The sequence below is a fragment of the Onychomys torridus genome, chromosome 6, assembly GCF_903995425.1.
Source record: "Onychomys torridus chromosome 6, mOncTor1.1, whole genome shotgun sequence".
NCBI lineage: Eukaryota > Metazoa > Chordata > Mammalia > Rodentia > Cricetidae > Onychomys > Onychomys torridus.
Window position 1 is genome coordinate 133,388,483 of NC_050448.1, and position 18,434 is coordinate 133,406,916.

The window sequence follows — 18,434 nt, forward strand, 5'->3', positions numbered from 1 at the left end:
TAAAATCTGAGACAATGGGAAAGTCCCATTTAACAACCTATTAAATTGATATGCTTGCTACAAATCCTGTAAATGTCAATAAAAACAGCCTATATGAGAAAAGTGTTGAAAATGCTAAAATAATCAATGAAATATCATCATCAGTAACATTTTTTCCACAATTAAAAAAGTACCAAACCTATGTGCCACAAGCAGTTAAGACTTTCTTCTCAAAGTCTCCCTGACTTTAAGGAAAAAAAAAACAACAATAACACAAAAAAACCAATGTGTTGAGAACTGTGTTTCACTAGGAGGAAACGTCAGGTAGATATATCTCATGGAAAGTAAGATTCACAAGTCAGTAGCTGCCTTTCCCTTTAAATTTTCTGCCTTGGCTAGGTGTCATTTGGCTCCCTGAAGTATTCCCAGTCTTCTGGATTTCCTCTGTACCACAGCATGGGCTAGGAGCCCAAGTACTGCATCTGACAGGCTTCCTTGCCAGCCGCTTTCCCATGGAGCTCTGCCATGGAGTGCAGAGCAGTGTGTGTTTGGTAGTGTGCATAGAAATGGGTATGAGTGTGTACTTGTGTGTGTGAATGTATAAATGTGTGTGTGTCTTCCAAATGCTGTGAAAGATGATGAAGAATGTAGGCTACAGGTCCTTCCCAAGCAGCATATATGAGTGTGCATGAGTATGTGTATGTGTGTGAGTATGTGTGCATAGTGGGGTAAGTGTGTTTTTATGTGTGAGTATGTGTATATGTGTGAAAGTGTATGTATATGGAAGTGTTGTGTGTAAATGTATGTATGAGTGTGAATTGTATGAATTTGTATATGTGAGTATAGGAGTATGTGTTCATGTGTGTTAGTGTGTATGAGTGTGTGCATGCATGTGCACATGTGCTCTGCTTAGAGTAGTGCAGAGAAGCACCATTGAGATTCAGGGCAGGCACAGGTTCAAATTCCTTCTCAGGCAGCTGACGCCTCCTGCTTCTGAGGCATGGTAAAGCCCTGGGCTCTGACTCTAGCAGAAGCAAACAGAGTCCTAATCCCAGTCACAGGACACCCTGTGCTTCAGTGGCTGCCTGTGAAGGGATGTGAGAGCTGCAGGGGAGCAGGATCTCAGTCACCTCTAGCTCTGTGACCCAGTCCAGAGTGGCCCAGCTGAACAGGCAGGGAGCAAAGAAGCTCACAGCCTCCCTTTTATCTTTTCAGTTCCAGTGGTGTCATTACAGTTCCTTAAATGTTTTCCCATTTTCCTGAAAAGACACCATCACATTCTTTTTTGTTAAAGATTGATGTTCTGGACCTGGAATTAGAGGAGGTTGTCAGCCACCCAATGTGGGTGGTGGGAACTGAACTCGAGTCCTCTGCAAGAGCAGCAAACGCTCTTGAATATTAAGCCATCTTTCCAACAATTCTTAAGACTAATGAATCAAGACACAAGAATAAAATATGTGTTTCTGTTAGGTTTTCACATAGGGAGGCACATGCCTATTGAGTACTTCAAAATCTTATGATTTAAAAAGTAACTTACAGAGATCTAATTAATGGAATGGCACACATATAAAGGCTTCAGAATATGAGTTAAATATGATTAAACACATTTAATTCTGAAATACCATTAGCATAAGCATAAAGAATGAGGAATATACAAAATAAAATAAAGAAGAGGGAATGAGGCAGTGGAGATTGTAGACAAGAGACATAACACTGCAGAAAGCTAAGTATTAACATCTGAATTCAAAGATTCAAATAAAGAACTCTCAAACCCTTTCGGGAGGTTCCAAAACCAGGTGCTGTGCTACTGTGACAGAGCACACACCTCAGAAGACCTGCTTTTCTGCATGTGCTGCTACACCACAAGGCCTGTGTCATTTGTTGGAGATGAGCCTGCATCTCCACATCAGAGAACAATGGCATAATTGGCTTTAGGAACGAAGCCTGTTTTGGAGGTGATGATAAAATATGTGTTTCATACTACACACTGACATGCCAGCCCCTAGTAGACAACAAACCAATTTGTCAGAATGAGCCCTGTGGGGTTCTGCCCTCCAGGAGATGTGAAAGACTCTCCAACAGGAAAACTTAGCAGCCTAAGAGAAAATATCTACTGAGCTGACATTTTAGAGGCCCCCAAGCAGATGGCTCTGCAGTTGACTACAAGCTCCCTGAACACAGAGAACTTTTTATTCAGCTCTTTCTTCCTCAAACAGGTTTAAATGCCAAAGCATGAAGAGATACCAGGAAGAAGTTTCTAGAAATAAATACATAAATCAAAGTAAAGAAAAAGAATGAAAAAAATCAGAGAAAACAAGGTAATCAGAAATGCTCTCTAAAGTTCATATATATTGAGGGGGATAAGAGGAATGAGGGTGTCCATAGCATCAAAATGATTTTTAAAGTAGATGAGGAGGAGGAGGAAAAGGCTTGCAGAAAATAAGTATCTATGGGAATTTTTAAATAATTGAAAATATTCAATAAAAAGATGGGTGATAAATTAAGGATGTTCTTCTGAAAATGTAAAGAAAAGGGGGTGAAAAATAGAAAAATAAATATATATTTTTTAAAACAGGCAATTGGTAATTATTGCTGGAGGCCCAACATCCAACTAGAAGTTTATTAGAAAGAAAAAGAAAGTTATCAAACTTAACAAAAGTAATGTGTTTTCAAAAACAATGAATATAACTTTTCACACTGAAAGTTTACCACTAAAGTTGAACACAGTACCTGATTAGAAGACCAACATTAAAGCTCCTTGTAAAATTTCAAAAAATGAAAGATAAGATACAAAAAGTTCCATAAGTGGAAACCAATCATCAGATGTCCAAGTTAGCATCAGACTGTACAACTGCAAGAAGAGATGGGCAGAACCCAGAAAAGCAGGTTGTCCTGGTTTCATTATGTTGCTGTGAAAACACCATGAACAAAAGCAGCTTACAGGAGGGAAGGGTTTATTTAGCTTGTACTTCCAGGTCATAGTCCACCCATGGAAGTGAGGGCAGGAACTTAAGCAAGAACCATGTAGGAATGCTACTTATTGGCTCCCTCAAAGCCTCATACACAGCTAGCTTCTTCTACAGCCCAGGTCCACTTGCTTAAGAAATGTTGTCACCCACAGTGGGCTGGGTCCACTTAAATCAGTTAACAACCAAGACACTGCCCCACAGATACAACCACAGCTCCTTATCTAGGCCTCCCTAGATGGTAGGTATATAAAGCTGACAAAGCTAAGAGAAAAGGCTTTCTAAATTCTGAAGAAAAATTATTTCTAATATAAAACTCTATCCCCAGATGCCTTTTAATTAAGTTGTGAACACAGAATTGATTAAATTTGACTAGTTATCTATCACTTTGCACAAAAACTAATTCCAAATTGATCAAAGACCTAAATGTGAAACCTGAAACTTCTAGAAGAAAACATAGGTAATACCCTCCAAAAAAGATGTACCTTCTGAATAAGACTTCATTTGCTCAGGAATTAAGGCCAAAAGCTGACAAATGGGACTTCATAAAACTAAAAACCTTTGGCACAGCTAGAGAAATAATCAATGGGGTGAAGAGGAAGCCTATAGGACAGGAGACAATCATTGTCAGCTGTATATCATCTGACAAAGAATTAATATCCAGACTATATAAAGAGGTTAAAAAATTAATATCCAGACTATATAAAAGGTTAAAAAAAAATACATACTAAAAAAAAAAACAAAAAAAAAAAAACAGGTCCTGGGATCTGAACAGATTTTCAAAAAATGGCTAGTAAATACCCAACAAGATGTTCACTGTCCTCAGCAATTGAAAGAATGCAATCAAACAACTTTAAGGCTAATCAGAGTGTCTAGAAGCAACAAGACAACCAATAACAAATGCTGAAGATGATATGGAGATAACAGAACCCTCATTTGCTGTTAAAGGGACTGCAAACCGATGAACTGCAGCCACTATGGAAATCAATGTAGAGAATTCTCAAAAAGCTAAAAATAAATCTATCATGTGACCTGGCTATACCACTCCATGGCACATACCCAAAGATTTAGATACTTACTCAACCATGTTCATTGGTGCTCTATTAACAATAGCTAGGACATTAAGGAAAAACAACCTTAATGACCTAAAACCAAGAAACAGATCATGAAAATGTGGTACATATCCACTATGGAATACTATTCAGCAGTAAAAAATGAAATCATGAATTTTGCAGGCAAATGAATGGAACTGAAAAACATCATATTGAGTGAGGACACCTAGACCCATAGAGACAAGTATAGCATGTTCTCTTTCATCTGTGGCTCCTAGCTCCAACCCTTCAGATGTGAGTATATAACCTAGAAGAAACCAGCAAAGTAAAAAGGGACCATGGGGAGAACAATAAAAAGGGGAATAACAGGATTTAAGTGATATGAAGGACAAAGAGGAAAAAGGGACCTTTAATTGGTGAGGGGGAAGGGAGAGTCAATGCAAAAGGTAAGGGAGGTAAAGTAACACTAAGAATGTTTGGGAAAGGCCATAAGGAATCATATTGTGTAAGCAGAGCTACAGCCTTTCTGTCCCGATCACCCAATCCCAAATAAAACACACAGAAGTTTACATAAATTATAAATGTTTGGCCAATGGCTCAGGTTTACTACTAACTAGCTCTTATATTTAAATTAACCCATTTCTAATAATCTATTTATTGCCACATGGTCCATGGCTTACCAGTTCTCTGGCATCTTGTTCCTTGGGTGGCTGGCTGGTGTCTGTCCCAATTCTTCCCTTCTCCCTATATCTCCATTTGGCTTTCCCACCCAGTCTTATTCTACCTGGCTATGGGCCAAATCATCTTTATTTATCAACTAATGAGAGCAACACATATTCACAGCATACAGAAAGACCATCCCACAACAATATTGTTTTTATTTATCTAAAACTACATATACTGTAGATAAGTATATATATGTATGTGGTAAAATATTGTGCACCCTAATAAATTTATCTGGGGTCAGAGACAGAACAGCCACAATATTAAACATAGAGGTTAGGCAGTGGTAGCACACGCCTTTAATCCTAGCATTCCAGAGGCAGAAATTTGTCTGGATCTCTGTGAGTTCAAGGCCTCAAGGATACAGCCAAGCAGGTGACACGCGCCTTTAATCTCAAGGAGTGATGGCAGAAAGCAGAAATGTATATAAGGTGCAAAGAGCAGAAACTAGCAGTATTTGCCTGGTTAAGCTTCCAGGCTTCTAGCAGCAGTTCAGCTGAGACCCATTCTGGATGAGGACTCAGAGGCTTCCAGCCTGAGGAAACAGGATCAGCTGAGGAACTGGTGAGGTGAGGTAGCTGTGGCATGTTCTTCTTCTCTGATCTTCCAGCATTCACCCCAATACCTGACCTTGGGTTTGGTTTTATTAAGTACCTTTAAGATTCATGCTGTGTGTGTGTGTGTGTGTGTGTGTGTAGTGTTATGTTACTTGGCTTGACAATGCTCCCTTCCAAGAACTATCAGTTGATAACAGTTTTCTAATGAAAACCCCAGTACCAGACATGAAAAAATCCCCTTTAAGTGGTTGATTAGGGTAGTCCAAATGACTCCCAAACATGCAGAGTTTTGATGTAACTAAAAAATAATGTCTAAAATTTATAAGCAGGACAACAACAAATAGAACACACCATGTCAAAAAACAAAAACCCATGTTGGTATGAGGTTCAAAGCACTGTGAGCAGTGTGTCGGGAAGGCTGGGCAGCACTGGGACTGCTGTTGGCTATCCCCAGAATCAATAAAATAACAACAGCAACACACTGAAATTTGTAAAGGTCAAGCTGTATTTTCTTTAGAAACAAAATTGCTCAATATGCCCCCATACCTTACAACTGTGCCTCACAATTCACATAATGCATAAATAAATTTTAACCAAAAGTAGATAAAACTTTTATAAGTTTTAATATACTTGACATTGAAATTATTTTGGTTACTGTATATTCTGTTAAGTCTAGTCTTTGTTATTATTAAATAATAAGTTATCCTAAAATGTAATGCCTTACAATGTAATCATTTTATGATCATATTTTTTTAGTTCTGAGGTCCTTGCTCAAGTCCTCTGAGTCTGTGGAGATTATAATGAGTCGCTGAAGCCCCTATTGTGTTACATCTCAAAGGAGACTTACTCAACAGACCTGTGTGCATCCTTTCTGTGCAGGCTGGCTCTTGTCAGTATGATTCCAAGGCTAGACAGAACTTTCCTTTAATGACAGCCTCATGAGCCAGTCAAACAGCATTACATCCTCCACAGACAGCCTACACCCAACTCCATAGCATGGAAGGATGGATGGATGCTACTTCTCTACAGCAAGGGCTTGCAACAGTACATGCTGAGGAGCCTGGAAAAGGAGATCTTGACTCTTCAGGAACATGTACAGGCTCCCAGGTGTCTCTGTCTTCATGTATGAGTAATAACTATCTCTTAAGGAGCTGTACTCAGACCAGAGTATTTCAAATTGTGATCCGTATACTATGGATGTGTGAGTAATTTCAAAAAATAACATCTACATTCTGAACTTAAAATGCATTCCTGAGAATACTCATGCTGGCTGCTCCTGTCTTTGTCACACTTAAAAAGTGGGGAGGAGGTGGAATCTGTTGTATACTTGGCCACTTTACTAATGGATATTGACAGCAAGTGGAAAAATCTCTAGCTGCAAACAGTAGCACAGCTCAAAATATTGGAACTGTGCTGAGAAAGAAAACGACTCTAATAACTGAATAATGGTTCTGAAATTGTTTAAATTCTTTGTCTTTACTAAAGTTGAAAGAAGTCCTAATTGAGCTGACAGCTGGTAGATCATTAAAAATAATTTTGATGATAGATAGTGATGTGATTGTGGGCATGTAACTTGGAAGGAGTTCAACTGTTGGAGTGGTTCTGCTGAACCAATGCTCCACTCCTAGCTACTTATTTATGGAAATGCATCTTCTCAGACCTTATACCCACAAAAGAAGAAATAGAATAGATTGATGCTGCCATTGTCTCCTTCTAGCCATAAGTAATATTCAGAGGCATATGTTTATTGAACAAAAGTAGTCCAACTGTCGAACAATGAATGTATGTTTGAAATAAACTTTTATGTTTATCTGAATTCAAAAGTACTTATGTGGTTTAGATTGTATATTATTTAAGTATACTGAAGTTTTAATTCAGAAAAATGTTAGCATCTACATTCTCAGGGTCACAAATTTTAATTTCTTTTTCATAGATAGATATTTTCTACAGCAGGAAGGTGAAAATCCCTAAAGGACTTTTAGGCAGAGGGAATTTACAATGCCTTTACAGATGAATCTGTTCAAGTGTTTTAATCTGGACTTTGATTAAACCTAAACAGACTCTTTTTAAGAGATAATCAAGTTTTCATGTTAGGACTTAAAACAATCTATAGAATGTATACTTTACAATTATTTAACTTTAGAAAAAGAAATTGTAGAGGTCAATAAGAGAGATATAAGGGATATCTTCAAATTTAAGATCACTGATTTATATTAAAATAACCTTCCTAAAGCATGAAGTTTGGGCTTAATTTCACATAAACTTTTTTTTACTGTACTCTCTAAAATGATGCTTCTGAATGTCATCACATCCTACTCAGCCCCTCAGGTGCCCTACTGTATCTATGTGTATCTGTGAGCTACGTGAGAAGCAAAACTCAGGAAGAAAATCTCTCTGCAAATCCAGTAGATTAGTATGACTCAATATTATTATTTTCCTAAATACAACTAATGAGAGCTGAGACTACTAGTTTTACTTTTACTTTTGCTTTTGACCAATAGGAAGGAACATGCCTATAATAATTAAAAAAAAAAAACTTCCAAATTGTAAACTTTGGAGGAATATGGAACATAAAGACACACAGAATAGACACTTGTGCACTTACTTTGAAGGCTGTTGAAAATGCCAAACAACTGTCTTGCCTATCCAGAGGGCCTAGTTCATTCCCACAGGGGCTCCACAGCTATTGGTCCATAGTTCATGAGTTTCCACTGGTTTGGCTGGCCGTCTCCTCTATACATTTTCCCATCATGTTCTTGATGTCCCTTGCTCATAGAATCCCTCCTCTCTCTCATCGATTGGACTCTTGGAGCTTGGCCTGGCATCAAGCCATGAACCTCTGCATCTACTTCCATCAGTTACTAGATGAAGGCTCTATGATGACAGCTAAGATATTCACTAATCTGATTACCAGAGTAGGGCAGTTCAGTCACCCTCTCCACTATTGCTAGTAGTCTGAGGTGGGGTCATCCTTGTGGATTCCTGGGAACTGCCCTAGCACCCTGTTTTTCCCTATTCTCATGATGTCTTCATTTATCATGGTATGTCTTTCCTTGCTCTTCCACTCTATCCCTGTTCCAGCTCGAAACTCCCGTTCCCTTATATTCTCATCCCCCATTCCTTGCCCTCCATTAACCCCCTCACCCCAGTTTGCTCATGTAGATCTCATCCATTTCTTCATTGCTGGGTGATCTATGCATCCCTCTTAGGGTCCTCCTTGTTAGATGGCTTCTCTGGAGATGTGGGTTGTAGTCTGGTTTTCCTTTGCTTTACATCTAGTATCCACTTATGAGTGAGTACATACCATGTTTGCCCTTCTGAGTCTGGGTTACCTCACTCAAGATGATATTTTCTAGTTCCATCCATTTGCCTGTAAATTTTATGATATCATTGGGGTTTTTTTGTTTTTGTTTTTTTTTTTTGGTTTGGTTTTTTTTAATTTTTTGTTTTGTTTTGTTTTTTATACTGCTGAGTAGTACTCCATTGTCTATAAATGCCACATTTTCTTTATCCATTCTTCAGTTGAGGGACATCTAAGTTGTTTCCAAGCTTTGGCTATTATGAACAATGCTGCTATTAACATAGTTGAGCAAGTGTCCATGTGATATAATTGAGCATTCCTTGGGTATATGCCCAAGAGTGGTATAGCTGGGTCTTGAGCTTGATTCCCAATTTTCTGAGAAACCACCATCTTGATTCCCAAAGTAGCTGTACAAATTTGCACTCCCACCAATAGTGAGTAGTGTTCTCCTTGCTCTATATCCTCTCCAACATAAGCTGCCATCAGTATTTTTTATCTTAGCCATTTTGACAAGTATAAGATGGTATCTCAGAGTCATTTTGATTTGCATTTCCCTGATGTCTAAGGATGTTGAGCAATCCAAGCAATGGGATTGGGATCCATTCCTGGTGCATGAACAGGCTCTTTGGAGCCTACTGCCTATGGTAGGACACCTTTCACAGCCTTAGTGCAGAGGGGAAAGGCTTGGACCTGGCTCAACTGAATGTACCAGGTTCTGCTGACTCCCAATGGGAGACCTTGCCTTGGAGGAGGTGGGAATGGGGAGTGGAAGGCTGGAGTATGGGAGGAGGGAGGAGAGGGGATCTGGAGTTGGTATGTAAAACGAATAGAAAATTTCTTAATAATAAAAAAGTTTAAAAAGACTAACAAGAACAGAATTTAAGAGAAAAAAAAAAAAGAAAATGCCTGCCACCCACAAGACATAGGAATCCAGATGTGAGTTCTCTGCCTTAGTGCCCTCCTCAAACAGTCTTGAGGACATTATCACTCCAGTGCTCATAGTGTATATCTTAATGTCTGTGGGTGGATTGCTGAAGAGGGAAGGAACTAAGATTCACACCTTTGGGAGTCACTAGGTAATCCTCAGCAATTTTCACTTTAAGTGTTAATTTAATTTGAGTTCTAGCATCTGAACAGTGGTTTTCAGTTCAGCGCAGACTGTAGCTGCATCCATGCCACCGAGAGTGTGCTGTGATTTAGCTTCATGTGCCCACCCTAAGCAGCTAAACTACATACTTCAGAAGGGCAAGAGGGAATCCTCATTCCTAAAAACATTCCCCAGTTGATTGACATGCACGGAATTGGTTTGGTAATAAGAAAAGCTGGGTGATTCATTTAAAGAATATGAAAGCAGGAAATAGGGGCAAAGTCTCTCAGGGGGCATGGGTCTCATCAACACCCTTGCTGGTGGTGGGGCCAGGACCTTGACTGGCTTTGACACTGAGCTTCAGGCAGTAGAGAAAACAATCAAATGCTGCTAGTAATAAATCATAAGCGAGGGCTACTGAGTGGGATGAGGGACTGTTCTAAGAAAACACAGCAGAGAACCTGGCTAATACACCATGGAAGACAGAGAGGATTCCCACACCAAGAGTAGCAGGACCACTTTGAAATGTTTCTTATTCCAAGTCTGTGACTGTATTACCAAATTAATCCCCAAAATCATTGGTTTAGCTACTTAAAGTTCTGTCAAATATTGTGTGGAATCGTCTAGAGAAATTAACTCAATGTATTTGTGACTTTTTTGCTATTAAATGTTTTAAACTGTGTCAGATGACAGCAAACTAGTTTATGTCTATTTAAGAAAAGATCAGTAATTATCTGCCTGGTTTGGACCTCCCAGGCAACCAGCTCTTGTTTGACTTTTCTGACTCATATTCCCCAGCACTGTCAAAGGAGAAGGCGGTACAGAGATCAACTGTTCGCCACAGGAATGGCTTGCCTGATTCCTGGCTTAGCCAACCTACTGCCCTGTAGTTCCTCTAAGGTATTTGAAGTGTACTGTTGCCAATCCAGACTTTGGCTCCTAGCTGCCCATAGTTCAGGGTGGGAACAGCATTTCTGTAACTGTCCTGGGGATCCCTTTCTCCACTTTGTTATGTTGGCTGGATTGCTGACAAAGTGGGGGCAAGCAGGCAAAGAATGAACAAACCATCCTTCTTCCATTGTTCCTAAACAGGTTTCCAGAAGAAGGTATGGCCCAGATTAAAGGTGTGCCTTTTTGCCTCACCATCTGGATCAAAAGCCTGTTCTTCCAGACTCAAGATACTGATCACAGGTGTGTCCTCCACTTCTGTATTGCAGTTCATTCCAAATATAATCAAGTTGATCACCAAGAATAGCCATAACTGCTGGGCAGTGGTGGTGTATGCCTTTAATCCCAGCACTCGAGAGGCAGAAGCAGACAGATCTCTGTGAGTTCGAGGCCAGCCTAGTCTACAGAGCAAGTTCTAGGAAGGGCACCAAAGCTATATAGAGAAACCCTGTCTTGAAAAACCTATAAAAGGAGGAGGAGGAGGAGGAGGAGGAGGAGGAGAAAGAGGAGGAGGAGGACGATGACGAGAAGGACGGGAGCCACACCATCCAAGTGAGGAAGTTTACTTTCACTCATAAATTTAGGAATCAATGTTATATTTGAAGAGACTCCCACTTAACCAAGAAGTAAACCTTAGCAAAACATCCAAGTAAGTGGAGACCTGCAAGCTCACGCCACTACTGAGTGTGTGTGTCTACCCTTTCCTCTTCATGTCACTGTTCTTTCAGATGGACACAGCAGTGCTTGTGGAAGGACATCTCATCACCTACTGCCTTTCTCTGAATCTAAGTATCACCTAAAAATATCCTTTCACTAGGAGAGCCTCAAACAGCTCTCAAGGAGTCAGTGTTCCATTACATTGTGCTTATTCAGAAGCCTCCTAAGGGTGACAGTGCACAGGCCGCTGATAAAGTGATAGACATCACACTTTTCACTTGCACCTCAGTCTTTCCTCTTAATTAAATGTCTATTGACATTTAATGATATTTATGTCTTTGTTTGTTTGTTTGTTTTTTGTTTTGTTTTTTGAGACAGGGTTTCGCTGTGTAGCTTTGGAGCCTGTCCTGGAACTTGCTCTGTAGCCCAGGCTGACCTCAAACTCACAGAGATCCACCTGCCTCTGTGATATTTTATGTCTTTAAATGATGACTATCTTTAATTGATTTACTAATGGACAGCATCTTCAAAAACTCATGGAATATCACGATCTACAAAACAAAACCAAAAGGATAATGTTAGTTCACTCAAGAAAACAGTTGTAAGTGGGAACAGGTGTATCTCTGACTCTTTTACCTGCTTCTGGGACTCTTTTCCTCCTGTTGGGTTGCCTTGTAGAGCCTTGGTGTGAAGGTTTTTGCCTTGTCTTACTGTATTTTGTTTTGTCATGTTTCATTGTTGCCTCTTGGAAGTCTACTCTTTTCTGAAGGAAGACAGAGAGGGAGTGGATCCTGGACTGAGGGGAGATGGGATAGGCTGAGAGGAGTGGAGGGAGGGGAAACTGTGTCAGAATATATTATATAAGAGAAGAATCTATTTTCAATTAAAAAAAAGATTTAAAGAAACTGTTACATTTGTGTTGACTCTATTCTTAGACTAGGATGAAAACCAACTCTTTAATGACATAGTCAGGCCATGGTTATAGCTTTTATCAGCCATGTAGAAGCTGTGACAGGTGCTCAGCCATACTGCCCAAACTCTAACTGCCCAAAGAGTTATGCTGATACTGTCCAAGGATTACTGTAGCAAATGGGAAGACAATAAGAGGCACAGCTTATGCCAGAAGATGAACTTGTGAACATGTGGCTGCTTTCAGTTAGTAAATTAACCTGTTAATTCTGAGAATTGCTGTTGTTGTCAAATGCTATGTACTCAATATACACATAATCCTTACCTGGCAAGAATATATTTCTGATTAACAGTGGAGAGATAATAGGAAAATCAGCAGCCAGATACAAAAGGCAATCAGGGAAGAGCCACTGCCAAATGGCACTGAGTCTCACACTAAGAAATCGGATTTTATCTCCACAAATCAGTAGCTGTGACACTGTGTATGTCCTTGAGCCTGCATTTCTTGATCTGTGAAACAAGTAATAACATGAAGCAATGAAGGATAATACATGTAAAAAGTGCTTTGTAAATTTTAAAGTAGCTAGAGATATAAGATACTATTAATTCTAGTTCTTGTTAGTGTCACCCGTGAGCTATGAAAGCATAGTCACAGTCCTGGAAAGTACAAATTTAAGATGAAGCATTTGTCAAAGCCAACCCATTGGAAGAAGCAATAGAAACAGTTTAATGAGTAGTCATACTTTTCCAGATACAGTGGCGGATGAAATATCACTAGATATTAAACCAAGCCTCTATCTTAAAAGGCTGTACTGAAATGAACACAAGGCCCACAGGAAGGCTCCATAGGCTCCTCTAGACAAGCAACCCAGGAGTGTCTACAAACAAAGCAACTAGAGCAATAACACACCTGTGCTGTGATGTGATTCAGGTAAGAGGTGGGTGCTGGTCCTGGAGCAGATCTGTTTCCCCCTGCATCTGTCTCTAAACAGTGAGTGCTCTGTAAAAACAGAAGAAACCACAGTTCATGTCAGTATAAGAAAAAAGCACTCAGACCAGGTGATTCCAAGCCATAGTCACTCCTTACACTGTGACTGTCAGGTCTGGATAACAGCAAGGCTTCTCTTCGGACTGAGTTCACTGAAGCAGAGGAGGATTAACTGCCCATCACTGTCCTAGGTCTTTCTTCCCAGAAAGACCCCACATGTACCAAGAATCATCTTCCAGCATCAACAGTAAAAATAAGTCTTGGAAAAAAGGAGGGCCACAAATTCAAATACTAAGCTGGTAAGTGGTTTAATAAGCCAAGTAGTGACTTTTAGAATCAAAATAGTCTCGATAAACTTTCTTCCATCTTCTTGGGTCAACTAAGATTTTATCTCCCGACTGCTAAGTACAAGCATGAAACTGCATTAACTCCACACTTTTCTCACTGACAATCTTTATAAATACATGCTATAGAATTACTACCTCAACACCATTTCTAGTACCTCTTTTTAATGATAGTCTACAGCCATATTATTCTTATGAACTTATTATAACAGCATCCCAAATGACCTCCTACCTAAGATCTTCCCCTCAGTCCAATGCAGCATCTGCAATGTTCACATGGCTTCCCAACTCAAACTCCAGTGCTGGATACAAGATCTAGTGCAAATTTCCTACCCTTAAAATTAAAATCCTGAAAACATCATATTCTGAGAATGTATAGAGCAGTAAGAACTTACATAGACTGCTAGTGCAGGTTTATGGATAGGATCTTTTTGAAAAGTGGATTTGAGGTATCTACCATGCACGTATCCTGTAATTCTGAAACACACACACACACACACACACACACACACACACACACACACACTGCTTGAATAAACAAACTGTGGTGTAATTATATATCACAATATTCTAAAACAATGAAAAGAAGTGAACTACAGATTTCTCAAGAGTATGTGGAAACCTGACCAGCACTAAAAGAAGCAACATTGTTAGTAGTTAAAGACTTCATCAAAACAACCTAGGAGAGGGGGGGATTTGCTTTGGATCAAAGCTTTAGAGTTACTGGAATTGGATACCCTATATCAATCAGTTCACACCATGACTGACAAGTTCATACCATGACTAACAGGAAGCAGAGAGGCATGCTTATACTGGGCCAGCCTCCTCTTTCCAGTTCAAATGGGAGTCTAGCCTATGGGATAGCAGCAAGCTCACTCAAGATAGATCTACTGCTCTCAGTTAATCCTCTCTGTAAATGCATTCTTACTCACACTAATCTACATTTTTCAATCCAATCAAGTTAACAATCAAGGTTAACCATCAATGACACAAAATAACACGTCCCAAAGACTCTACCCTACCACCAAGACACTTGCTCATCCATATTCATTGCTGCTCCTTTCACAGTAGCCAGGAAATGGGGTCAGGCTGCATGTCCATAAACAGAGAATGGATAATAAAAACATGGTATATGCACAGTATGGAATTGTTTCAACTAAAAGGAAGTAAAATTACTAAGTTCTCAGGAAAACAATAGGTAGAATTTGAAAACACTTTATTAGCTTAGGTGACTCAGACTCAGAAAGACAAATGCCCTATGTCCTCAGTTAGATGTAGATCATGGTGTCGCGCCCGCCTCGACCAGCAAGGATGACGCGACACCAGGATTCTTCTTAATACAGTTTAATCAGAACCTTGTTAGTTGCATTGTCTCTCCCCTGGGGCAAGCCTCTCCCAGCACCTAAGTAGGTCTGGGCTGCCAACCCCAGGCAGCCACGTGGGCACTGTCCACAGGTTCACGCATATGCCAGCAGCACACGAATCCAGCCATAGCCAAATAAGGAGCTGTTTACCACAGAGAGTGTTTGCATTCGGGAAGGCAGAGGGTGGAAGCCAGCGCCATCTTTAGGGTGCGGCTACACGCAGCTCTCTACATCATAGCTTCTAATAACATACACTATCTACTGACAAGCACACAGAATCCAAACTGGGTGGTGTTAATTAAGGCAGAACTTCCTTATGATCTTGACTGAATTTCATCCCAGCCAAAGGTACAAACAAGTTCCCTCCGGTGTCTTCTTAGTTCTGACCTATGAACCATTAGGCAAGTAGTGAAAAGCTATACAATTCTTATTTTGCTGATCCCTTGATGACAGAAGAAAAGACAGGAAGCCTGGACTTGGTGAACATACTTATCAGGACAAGACAAAATTATGAATTTGTACATTTTTTTTTTCTTCCTCAACTTTCCTGTGCCTCTCTCTACTGCCATTCCTGTTCTATCTCCCTTCTTTCTTCTTTTCACTTTCAGGGGATTACTAAGGGCATTTATTGATTTTTTTGTGTTTTTCCAGATTCTTCAGAAAGAAATAGAACCAACAAAAATATGGTACACACACACACACACACACACACACACACACACACACACAATGTACATGCACATGTGGTATATCTACATATAAAGAAATGTACTATGAGGAATTAAATCGCATTACAGATGCTGAGAAGCCCACAAGACTATAGCATAGAGCCAGAGAGCGGCTCTAGTCTGAGTCTGGGCCTAGGATTAGGCGCATTACGAAAAACTTAAGTTTTCAATTATGGTCCAAAGACAGTGGGAGCTGATGTCCCTACTGAATCAACTTGAAAGAATTCCTTCCTACTAGCGTAGAGCTAGCCTTTCATTCCCTTGGAGACTAGCTATTTGTATTGGGGCTGCTCACAATGAGGGAAATCTGCTTTATTATTACCCCTGGTCAAAGGTAGGCTATTAGTAAACATCCTACCAGACACACCAAAATTAGCACATGACCAGATACCCAGATACCTACAATAGACTTAAGCTGACACAAAATTATCTATCACAGTACTCTTTAGATTAAAAAGAAAATTCTAAAATAGTCTGGATGTTCTGTCTCCTGGACCACAATGCTTGGCACACAAACTGACAAGAAGCCAAAGTTCATTTGGTAAAAGTGGTCATGGGTGACACACACTGACACACTGGTACATGTAGTTTCCACACACTACTTGGGCAATATTCACAAATAGCCTACATCTTAGCCACATTGGCAACCCTTGAGACATCTACTTCAAGAAAAGGAAACTCTGACGTGGCTGCTTTGGGCTTGAAGCTCAGATGCTTGGAGCTATTCTGTCCTTTGTGTTCATATGGAAAGTCAGCATGACGAGGGACAGCCCAAAATAACCTCTATATATCAGCTGAGCTCAGAATCAAACAGCATATAAATCCAGGTTCACCTGTGGATTTCTCAGGGTCATGAACCAGTAAATTCTCTTTGATTTAAGGTGAGTTAATGCCACTTGAAACAGTAAAGCTCAAAACTGATGTAAAATTTGATGCTAGAAGTAGTGTATTACAAGTAACATGCCTGAACTGTGGTTCTCACAGAGTCCAGATAAACAGAGAGGGGAAAGTCCAGTCCTTGGCTCCCAAAGTGGCTGTGTGGTATGCATGGAACCCAAGACAAACTGTTGGAATTTGTAGATTCTGTGAAAAAGTAACATTGACCCCATCAAAGGCATAAGATAAATGTGAAACCACATTTGGTTAAGCTGGCCACAACCCAAGGGAGGCAAAGCCAGGAGGACACTGATCCCAGTAATACATTTGGAAGCCTGACATCAAATCTGTCAGTCTAGATCCAATCTGGAAACAAGCCACACTGAGAGACAAACAAGGAAAGCTTCACACAACAAACTGTCAACTATGTTAAAAGAATAACTATAAAATATAAGAAAACTTCATTGGTGTCCTTGGGTTGAAGGAGAGTGGCTAAGCAAGGACAAATTGGGGAAGGCCCCATCTCCAAGGCTGTGTTTAAGACCCTTTAAGATGTGGCCCTAAGACTGACCTAGGCCCTCTACACATGCTACAATTTTATAGCTTGGTCTTCTTGTGGAGCTCCTAACAGTGGGAGCAGGGGCTATCTCTGATTTTGTTGCCTGCTTTTGGGACCCACTCCTCCTACAGAGTCCAGACTCAATAGGAGAAGAGGTGCTTAGTCTTACTGCAATATGATATGCCATAGCTGCTTGATATCAATGGGAGGCCTGCTCTTTTCTGAAAAGATACAGGAGTGACTGGGGGGGTGGTTAGGGGAGGGACTGTAAGGAGAAGAGGGAGAGGAAACTGTGGTTGAGATAAAAATAGATAGATAGATAGATAGATAGATAGATAGATAGATAGATAGATATGAGAGATAGATAGAGAGATAGACAGACAGACACATAGACAGAAAGATAGTTAAACAAATAAATTGATGTGGCCCTAAAAGGAACTGATTTCCCAAGCCAGAGCTGCTGTGCAATCTAAAAGCAAGGATTCAGTGCAAGTCAGAAGTAGGCAGTCAGCAATGGGGAGGGTGTGTGGCACTTTCTGGCTGTAGATAGCACACAGGGCTTACAGAGGGCTTAGTTAGAAGTCTCCAGGGCACATGTGGTTTGCAGAGACCTAAAAAGGCATAGTGCTGATGAAGACTGGAAACCTTTGGAATAACAGTTCCTATATTAAGAGCATAGCAGGCTGGTCATCCCCAGCACACCTCTGCAAGCTTGTTGAAGGACCAGTCCTGAGAGCACAGCACAGGCAGAGCTCCAGCAGATGTCCTCATATCACATTGCACTCAGGGAACCACAGCTAGACACTTCAGCACTCCCTACTACAACATCTTGTAGCACCCTCTCCTGAGACTGTGTCTCAGAAGCACTAAAGGAATCTTCTATCAGGGAATACACAGAAGGATAGGTAATGGTAGTAGCAAGAGGCAATACACAGATGCCTGTCATGGAAACTGTGAGTGTGGGCTAGGAGAGACATTTGTCATTTACTTTTTAGACATTTCATCTAGACTTTCTGAATACGTAACTGAAAAAGTTTCAGTGCTCCATCTTCACATATATAGCTGAGCCACTTTCACAGAGAATTATGTGCTTTTCTGAAAATGTTTTTACTTCAATTTTACACCAAAATCCTCTGATTGGTCTCATTTATTTAGCTAGGATTCCACTTCTTATTGATACACACACACACACACACACACACACACACACACACACACACACACGTAACCTATGAATATATATTTTATTGTAATGAGATCACTCAAGAAAACAGGAGCACTAAAACAAAATGATGACCGAGTTCACAGGTACTTAAAGACTGAATATATTTTAAGGCAAACAGCACTTTAGATACTCCTCAAAACAAAGTTATTATCCTTCATCAGAGAAGCATCT

General features: G+C 40.1%; 1 long non-coding RNA gene across 1 annotated transcript in view; it reads right to left on the reverse strand.

Moving 5' to 3' along the window:
• Positions 1 to 11,958: 11,958 nt before the first annotated feature.
• The window catches only part of LOC118585376, a 31,289-nt gene continuing 24,813 nt past the window's right edge, over positions 11,959 to 18,434 (reverse strand). The window contains exons 3-5 of the long non-coding RNA XR_004945182.1: positions 13,090 to 13,179; positions 12,505 to 12,689; positions 11,959 to 12,086 (exon numbers count right to left, since the gene is read on the reverse strand). This is a non-coding gene — a long non-coding RNA (uncharacterized LOC118585376). The remainder of the gene's footprint in view (positions 12,087 to 12,504; positions 12,690 to 13,089; positions 13,180 to 18,434) is intronic.